This window comes from Nannospalax galili, unplaced genomic scaffold (genome assembly GCF_000622305.1).
Source record: "Nannospalax galili isolate Female #2095 unplaced genomic scaffold, S.galili_v1.0 scaffold1220, whole genome shotgun sequence".
Lineage (NCBI taxonomy): Eukaryota > Metazoa > Chordata > Mammalia > Rodentia > Spalacidae > Nannospalax > Nannospalax galili.
This window is the reverse complement of record NW_008346901.1, coordinates 1,294,530-1,303,294: the sequence shown is the minus strand read 5'-3', so window position 1 is coordinate 1,303,294 and position 8,765 is coordinate 1,294,530. Positions and strand designations below refer to the sequence as shown.

Sequence of the window (8,765 nt, the reverse complement as noted above, 5' to 3'; positions counted from 1 at the left end):
GTCATTTAAATAATAGATTGCTTTCAAGTGCTTGGCAAAATCCTATTCAGGTCCCAGTTACTCAAAAGTACCTCCAAGTAGAAAATTTTCTCATTCCTTCAACTGATCGTGATCTTCCTTTGTACATCAGCAATTCCATTGTCTTTCGCAGGAGTGCTTCTCTTTACCATCAGTGATAGTTATGTGTCTATTGTATCCCTCATACAGAGTTTAAGTTGCCTTTTGTGGCCCTTTGAAGCAGCTATCATGTGCCTATGATGTGATATGCTCAACAGATACTTCCTTTGACAGAATGTAACTCTGTTGGTTCAGTTAGTCTTGATTAGCTTTTCCTGCAGGGAGCTTTGCAGCAGCTTCATGTGAAGTGAAATCTTTCAATTTCCTCCTCCACAATATAAATTTCACGTCCAGGCAATGCTTGCTTTAGATCTAGTCTATTCCCCAAATGCTCTCTCTTGAACCACCTAAGGGACTGGAATTGTTCCAACTCTGGATATTTTAGTGAATTTTGAGCATTAACATGGCATTAACTAAAAGGTTGCTTCAGTGCACTGTTAACCTTTAGCTGCTGTAGTGTCAGAATGCTGTGGTTTATCATTTTCGTAGGTCCCAGGGAACAGTGAAGGAAGGAAGCAGACTCGTCTTCTTTGAACGAGAAAGTGAGGACACAGAACACTTGGAGTTAAGGGTGGTCTGGGTCAACAGCTAGTAAATCTGAACAGAAGGCATCTGTGGTCACCCATGACACGATTTTTAGTGGTATTTTCTCCATTGAAATTTGAAGTTCAGGAAAATATTTTTAATGAGCATGAATTTAAAATTTTAATCCTAGTTTTATGGATGCCGCTTTCTGTTTTGAGACAGTTTAGATCATGTTCATCGGCTAATGTAGATGAGTTGGTTTTACGCTGAACTTTTCATTTTCTTTGTGTGTGTGTGATATGTGTACACGTGTGTGTATAACCATATGCATGTGCCTGTGCAGGCTCGGAGGTAAGAGGAGGATGTCAGGTGTCTTGCTCTATCACTCTCTATTCTTTGGAGGCGGGGTTTCATTGAACCTGAAACTTGCTGTTTTGGCTAGATTGGTTGGTTCACAAGCTCAGGGATCCTCTTGTCCCCACAGCACTGGCATTGTGGGGTTCACACAGTGTCTGGCTTTTCATGTGGGTGCTGGGATTGAATTCAGGTCTTCACACTTCTGCAGCAAGTGCTCTTACCCACTCCCTGGCTCTACACTGATATTGTCTCAGTGTCATTAACAATGTGAACATACTGGGGAAGTTTCAAATAGTTCCTTCAAAACTAGAAATAATTGCATTGGAATTCAGAAACAGTTGGCATCCTTGCATAAAAAGACACTTGGTGTCAATCATTTCTGCAGTAAGTGGATCTAGAATTCCATATTCAATTATTCACAGTTTTAATTCAATTAGCTTTTGATTCAATGCCTATATCTTCAATGACAAAATTATTCCAGGAAAAATTGAGCTCTGGAAAAGTTTTCCCTACCTAGGGGTCCCCTGAAGGGAAGATGTGAGTCACACTGTACTGACACTGGCCAATAAAACCACAGTGCATGTCTGCTCCCTGCAGATTTTAATTTGCAGCAACAATAAACTGCAAGTAATTGGCCTTAGGTTAGATGGCTGAATATGAAGTTCAAGTCAGAACTGGGATAAAAGGTGAACTGACAAAAGGTGAGGTAAATGTCATGAGCCATGTGGTCTGAGAAGCAGTGCTGAAGCCCCTCCCTTCTCATGACATGACATGTAGCCTGAGTTCTGGATCCCACCCTAGAGGTTATCATGTGTGTCTCTACTTTAGTTCTTGCAACTTGGACATAGTGCTCATAGCATCTGGGAGGAAGGGCAGAAATATAAGGACATAATTTTGTATATTTAAAGCCTGGGTTTCCCACTGATGGCTCCCTTTAAGGTGCTCTTCGATCCCCAAGTGCAGTGTGAAGGCTGTTTTCCTCCATTTATTTATTCAATAATTTAAATTTTTAAAATTTCACTTATTCATTTCTAGTCATTTACCAGTCCTTAACAAACAGCTACTGGGAACCCACAGGTTTCTCAGTGAACATTATACTGGTATTTTGGATAGGACAATCCTTGGTATAAGACTGCTATATTTTTAAATGAAGGGTAAGGTGCTACTCAGGGTTGCCCTCTCTAGCCAGGCACCATTTGAGACTCACAGACAACAGTATGTCAGCTTCTTCCATGACCATTGGTTGGTAGATAAAAAATGCAAAAGAAAATTTCTAAGCTGTTTATAGCTCATTTTCAAGCTCTGGTCTTCGATGACTGGAAGTAAACCAACACTGGCTATGACGAAGGTCCACAAGATGCTTGTGACATACTTCAGGGTTAAAGATAATCCAGTTACAGGACCTTAAACTACCCCAAAGGTAACATAACTAGAAGATAAACTGACAGTAAATGCAATTAATTATTAGTAGTATTATTCCTGAATTCTAAGAAGTAATGCCAAGCTGACAATAAGGCTAAACCAAATAATAGTAAGTTGAACATTTCCCCTTCACTGGATTCACCATAAGTCCAGGTAGCCTGAGAGGGGAACAGTTTCTACTCCGTCAGTACGCACTGTCAGGAACAAAGTCTCTGGCACCCCGTTCTTTTCTTCAGTCTCAGTGTGCCCACCTGGCTTTCTAAGTCTATTTGGTTTTTACCTCATACTTTCTTTGTCCTTTTCCCACCCCCTCTTCCTAGAAGCTGCCAAAATCTCCAGCTTGCAAACCCTGCTGGTTTTTCTCTCTGACTTTAATGAATTGCCCTTGAGATTCCTTCGGGTTGTCCTTAAATGCTTTTATGGGTTAGAATAAGAACCTGCCAAGGGGACTCTGTGGCCCAGTCCCATGACAAAGACATGGATTATCCCTGGTCCCACCCATAAAATAGTATTCAATCCCTCAGCAACATGGCCCCTTCATGCTACTTTCTTTTTGAATTCCCTTCACAATTTCCATTTCCAAAAACTGCAGAAGATCCCTGGATAAGGTCCACTGCTGGGGAGTCAAGAAGAATAACACAAGATAGTGGACTTCAAGAAGCTGCAATTTCACAGTGAAAGCAAATAAATCAGCACAGGGCAGGGGGAGATGAGACAATTCACAGCACAAACCCCGATGCCCAAAGATATTCAAGATGGCTTCTCAGAGTAGAAAATACTTGAGCAATAATCACTTGAGCAAGAAACTTTTGAGTCAAGTCTTAAAGAACAAGCCAACGTTATCTAGATAAAGATTTCCAGATTCAGAGGCCAAAAGAAAGATGGGCCAGAGCTCAGACAAATGGTTTGGAAGAATGGAAAACAAATTCATCAGAGCTGCTGTGTGGAACTAGAGTTAGGGAGGTGGTGTCTGATGAGACACAGTGTCCAGTTGGAGAATGAATCAGGAGGTTTCACAGATAAGGCTGATATAACTGGAACATATCCTGAGGAATACGGGGTGATGCAATCAGATCTGCATCTGAGAAAGATGGTTCAGGCAAGGTCTCTTGGGTATTGATTAGAGGAAATAAGACTGGGCACAGAGAAAATCATTTTCTGAATATTTGAATAATTCAGAAGTGAAGGACACCCTGATGAATTTCAGTGGATACATCAATGGATACAGTAAGCACTACTAACACTTCTAGCCCACCAGGAATAAACTTTTAGTTGAAAATTTTGTCTTCATTGCTAATTGTAAGAGGGATGATACTCACCATGAGGGTTTTAAGAAGAAGAAAGTGTTGGAAGAAACCTATTTGTTTGGGATGATTTGGGAGATAGTTTAAGGAAAGAGGTTTACTCACTATCCAAAAGGAAGGGCCAGCTTCTGACTGGGGATCTCAATAAATCTTGCTCCTATTAGCTGGACAAGGAATGGGTCTGTGTTTTATAGTGACCTTTTTATTTGAACTATATTTGTCATGATTTACTTTGTGTACAGACTTCACCTGCCATGTTTCGGAGACATGCTTAGCTCTGAGGGGAGATAATGAGGCAGTAGTCAAATGACATTGATTTTATTGTGAGATATACTTGATCAAATTAATAAAATGAGGAAAAACATCTAACAGAGAAGGAAGGGAAGGGGAACGATAACTAGAATAATAAAAATCTAATAGACATTGGAGATCATGGATTTTCATTGGTGTTTACATGTTGGTTTGATTCTTTCTTTTAATTTGGAGCAGCTAAGATACAGGAAGGTCAAGAACATGTGTTAGTTATTTCTACATATCTTTTCCCTCTTTTGGTAGTCACTAATCTTCATTTGGGGAGGGGGTCCATGTGATCCTAAGGAACTAGAATACTTTTCCAGCTCTAATGGGAATTTCGATTTACTTTATTCCATTTTTCCAGGCCAGAGGGATTAGTTCAATGGTTGACACATGGCCTATGACCTTTTCTGTGAATATTGAGACACATTTATTTAAGTTTTCCTGCTGGCTATGAATGAAGAATCATTTGTTAACAGGAATTTTGAGACCACCAGGAACTGAAGACAGCAGAGTGGAAGATGAAAAAACCTTGGTGCTGTTCACATTATTTGAGCTGCAAGATTAAGACTCACTTGAAGCCAATTTTACCTTTGGAATTTTTATGCTAACTACATTTTATTATTTGAGCAAGTCTAAGTTTGCTTTTCTGTTGTTCAGAACTTTCTCACTTTCTCTCTCTCTCTCTCTCTCTCTCTCTCTCTCTCTCTCTCTCTCTCATCTTTTTGAGACAGGATCTCCCCAGTAGTCCCAGCTGTCCTGGAACTCACTATGTAGACCAGGCTGGCCTCAAACTCACAAAGATCCACATGCCTCTGCCTCCTAAATGCTGGGATTAAAGGCATGCACCACCATACCCAGCTATAACTTTGTCTCAATATATGAGGCAGAGGAGGGTGACTTAGGTTGATCTGGAGTTATGGTTGAATTGGCCTCACACACCAAGAAGAATAAAGAGATGGTATCGGTAAAAGAATGGTTAAAGTGATGGTGACAGATTCAGTTGGCAGGAGAGTACCTGACCTACTTCTACTAAAAATATGCTTTTCTATATTTTATCTTCAAAGGGCCAAAGCCTGTATTTTCCTTGCTATCATGAAATCTACTTAATTTTAAATAGCAGCTAGTTTATTTTAAGTACATTGTGCTCAGTTTTGTGAGAATGTATGCCTAAGCTTGTTTCTACTAGTCATACTACATAACCAGGGAAACACACACACACACACACACACACACACACAGACACAGATACACACACACCCACACATGTATAAACCTACTGGGTCCATTTAGTGTTGCTCATATGTAGCGGTTCATCTCTGGAGAAATGATTCTCCCCTCCTCAGTAGCCATTGACTGCCTGTAGCTCTTCATTTGGGGTGGGGCCTTGTGAAATTTCCCCTACCCATGTTGGCATGTTGACTGGTGGTGTCATTATGCAGGTCTTATTTAAGTAACCTTAACCTTTTTGAGATTTCATGAGTGCAGCTTCCCTGCCATGTTTAGGGGACATTATCTCCCAGTTTCCTGGTCTTCTTGCTTTTACAATCTTTCCACTGCCCTCTTCTGTGATGTCCCCTGACCTTAGGTGTATGGGTTGCATTGTAGATATACCAACTGGCTTTGGATAGTTCATGGTCACTTATTCTCTGTATTTTGTCTAGTTGTGGATCTCTGTAATAATCCAAATAAAGAAGTTTTTTTGACAAGAGGTAAGCACTTACTTGGCTATGCTGGTGTGCAGGCTGTGACCTGAGTTAGACCTGGGAGTGTGGGATTAGTGCAGGTGGGCAGCGGATGTGTTGTCATACCTTTTAAAAATGTTTTCTTTGGGGGCTGGAGAGATGGCTCAGTGGATAAGAACATTCACTGTTCTTGGAGAAGACCCGAATTCCAATTCCAGCACCTTCATGGCAGCCAACAACTGTCCGTAACTCCAGTTTCAGGGGATCCGACAGTCACTTCTGTCCATGGGCATTGCATGAAACGGGTGCTTTAAATGTTTTCTTTCCTTCCGTCCCTTCCTTCCTTCCTTCCTTCCTTCCCTTCCCTTCCCTTCCCCCCCTCCCTCCCTCCCTTCCTTCCTTCTTTCCTTCAATTTTTCTTTTATTTCCTGAGAGATATGTAGCCCAGGCTGGAACTCAAAATCTTCCTATCTCAGCTTCTCAAGTGTTGTGATTATTAGTTTTGATTTTACTAACTGTGCTTTTGAGGTCCGTGGTTCATTGTCCATGGTTATATCTTGAATGTTCTCTGTTTTATTCTAGTGGTTTCACAGTTTTAGGTCTTTCCTACAGTGCTTTGATTCATTTTGTATTAGATCTTTATATGGTAGGGGATGAAAATAGAGTTTCCTTCTTTTACAAGTGAATATCCAGTTTCCCCGGCAGTGTTTATTGAAAAGACTACCCTTTCTCCAATGTATGTTTTTTGTGACTGTCACGGATCTGGGGGCTATAGATGTGTGGGGTTTTTTTCTGGGTTCTCTACTCTATACGATCGATCTATATGCTGGTTTTATGCCAGATGCATCCTCTTTTACTTGCTGTGGCTTTATAGTATGTTTTGAAAATACATTACACAAAGTGACTTATGAAATCCCTGCCAAAGTACTAGTGACGTTGCTCACAGAATTCCATACAGTCGTGAAGCACTGAGTATGAGCTGGTCTGGAATGAAAGGGACAAAGCTGAAAGCAGGGACTGAATTTATCTGAACTCTTTTGCTAACATTTTGAGTCTACACTTCTTTGCTGGGATTGTAGAAAACTGCGACCATAATGGAGACGGTGGAGTTCAAATAGTTCCTAAGGGAAAGTAGTAAAGAGAAGCCTGGAACCCTGATTAATGGTGGCCTTTGGATGACATGGAACTGTCTCAGTTTCTCTGTCCTCTTTTAAAAAAATCTGAATATTCCCAGGGCCCAGCAAAGGGACCAAGTTTCCAGAGCCCTAAAGATAAGGGGTAACACACCAAAATATGGACTCATTTTCCATTCCACCTTCATTGGGCGAGCAGCTGCCAAGAACAAAGGCCGCATCTCCCAATATCTAGCAAACAAATGCAGTATTGCATCACGAATTGATTGCTTCTCTGAGGTGCCTACAAGTGTACTTGGGGAGAAGCTCCGAGAACAAGTTGAAGAGCGGCTCTCTTTCTATGAGACCTGAGAAATCTAGAAGTCATGAAGGAAGCAATGGTTCAGGCAGAGGAAGTAGCTGCTGAGATTACCAGGAAGCTGGAAAAACAGGAGAAGGAACGCTTGAAGAAGGAAAAGAAGCGACTAACTGCGCTGGCTCCGGCCTCTTCAGGAAACAGTAGTGCTCCAGAGGAATGCGAGGAGACGTGAAAAACCGAAAAAGAAGAAAAATCCAAAGCCCCAAGAGGCGCCTCAGGAAAACGGAGTGGAAGAAGAGCCACCTGTTTCTTCCCCTAAAAGAAAGAAAAAGAAAGCTCTCTCCAAGGAGGCGCCGGTTAGTGGTCCGGAGGAGACGCTGCTGCCAGCCCAAGCCTTCCCAGTCCTAAAAGGAAGAAGTCTGCACCTCAGGAGAAAACGGCCCCTGAAGAGGCAGCAAGCATGAGTGTCCCCAAGAAAAGTGGGAAGTTCTCTTCTAAGGAGAAGCCAGCTAGCAGTGGACCTGAAGCTACTGCTGGTAACAGTTCCACAAAGAAAAAGAGAAAGTTCCAGAAAACACCTCAGGAGGGCTAGGATGGACATTTCTTGGGGTGAGGGGCATACCCTAAGGTTACCATCCCAACCCATATAAACCCCAATAAAAATATGCAAAAGAAACACTAAATATCTCAAGGTGAGTAACTTTGAAAGGATACTGAAGACAATGGACAGCAATGAGGACCACCTGCTGTGGAGTCCCAGCGTGAGCACCTCTGGCAGTCAGTCCTTCTGCTGCCTCCATCTGGGGTTTTCCCCTTTGGGGCTTTATTAAATACATTTTACTCACAAACATAAATGTAGGATGAAGAGAAAGATAAAGGTGTAAACCGACCGTTTGGGTTAGGGTCACAGTCAGGTTCTAGTCAGGTGCATGGTGTGTGTGGTTGGTTCTGCTTTTCTAAACTTCATTAATGTCTTCATAATGCACTCTGAAGACGTGAGGTGTGACTTCCCAGTACCAAAACTGTCAACTTGACACAACTTAGAATAACCTGGGAGTGAAGTCTTCATGAAGAATCACCTACATCAGGTTGGCCTGTGGGCATGTCTGTGGATAGGAATTGTCTTGATTGTCCATTGGTGTAGAAAGACCCAGCCCATTGTGAGCAGCACTATTCCCTGGGAGGTGTGTGTGGGGGGGCCCTCAACGTGTGAGAGAGGAGAAAGCTAGCCAGCAAGCAGGGTGTGTTCATTCTCTCTTTGCTCTGACTGTGGATGTGATGTGACTGACTAACTGCTTCAGTTCCTGCCTTGACTTCCTCAAAACGGTGGAACGTAACTTAGAACTGTGGGCCAAATAAACTTTTTTCCCAAAGTTTCTTTGGGTCAGAGTATTTTATCACAACAGAAATATAACTAGGGCAGATCCCTACCCACATAAACATTCAGTGCAAAACAATAATAACGGTAACACAGAAAGCATTGACTAGGATATCCTCTAAGGCCCCTGCTCTGTGTCTCTTCATCCTCCTTTTATTTAAGTCATCTACAACCAAGTATGGGCCACTTCATAGATGTGTGCATATCACTCCTTAACTGAGAAAGGGAAGAGAGTTCAATGACCTGGACACA

The 8,765-nt window shown here is 42.0% G+C and overlaps 1 pseudogene; it reads left to right on the top strand.

The window, feature by feature from the left end:
* Positions 1-967: 967 nt before the first annotated feature.
* Positions 968-7,727, top strand: LOC103742315 (annotated as a pseudogene).
* Positions 7,728-8,765: the final 1,038 nt, after the last annotated feature.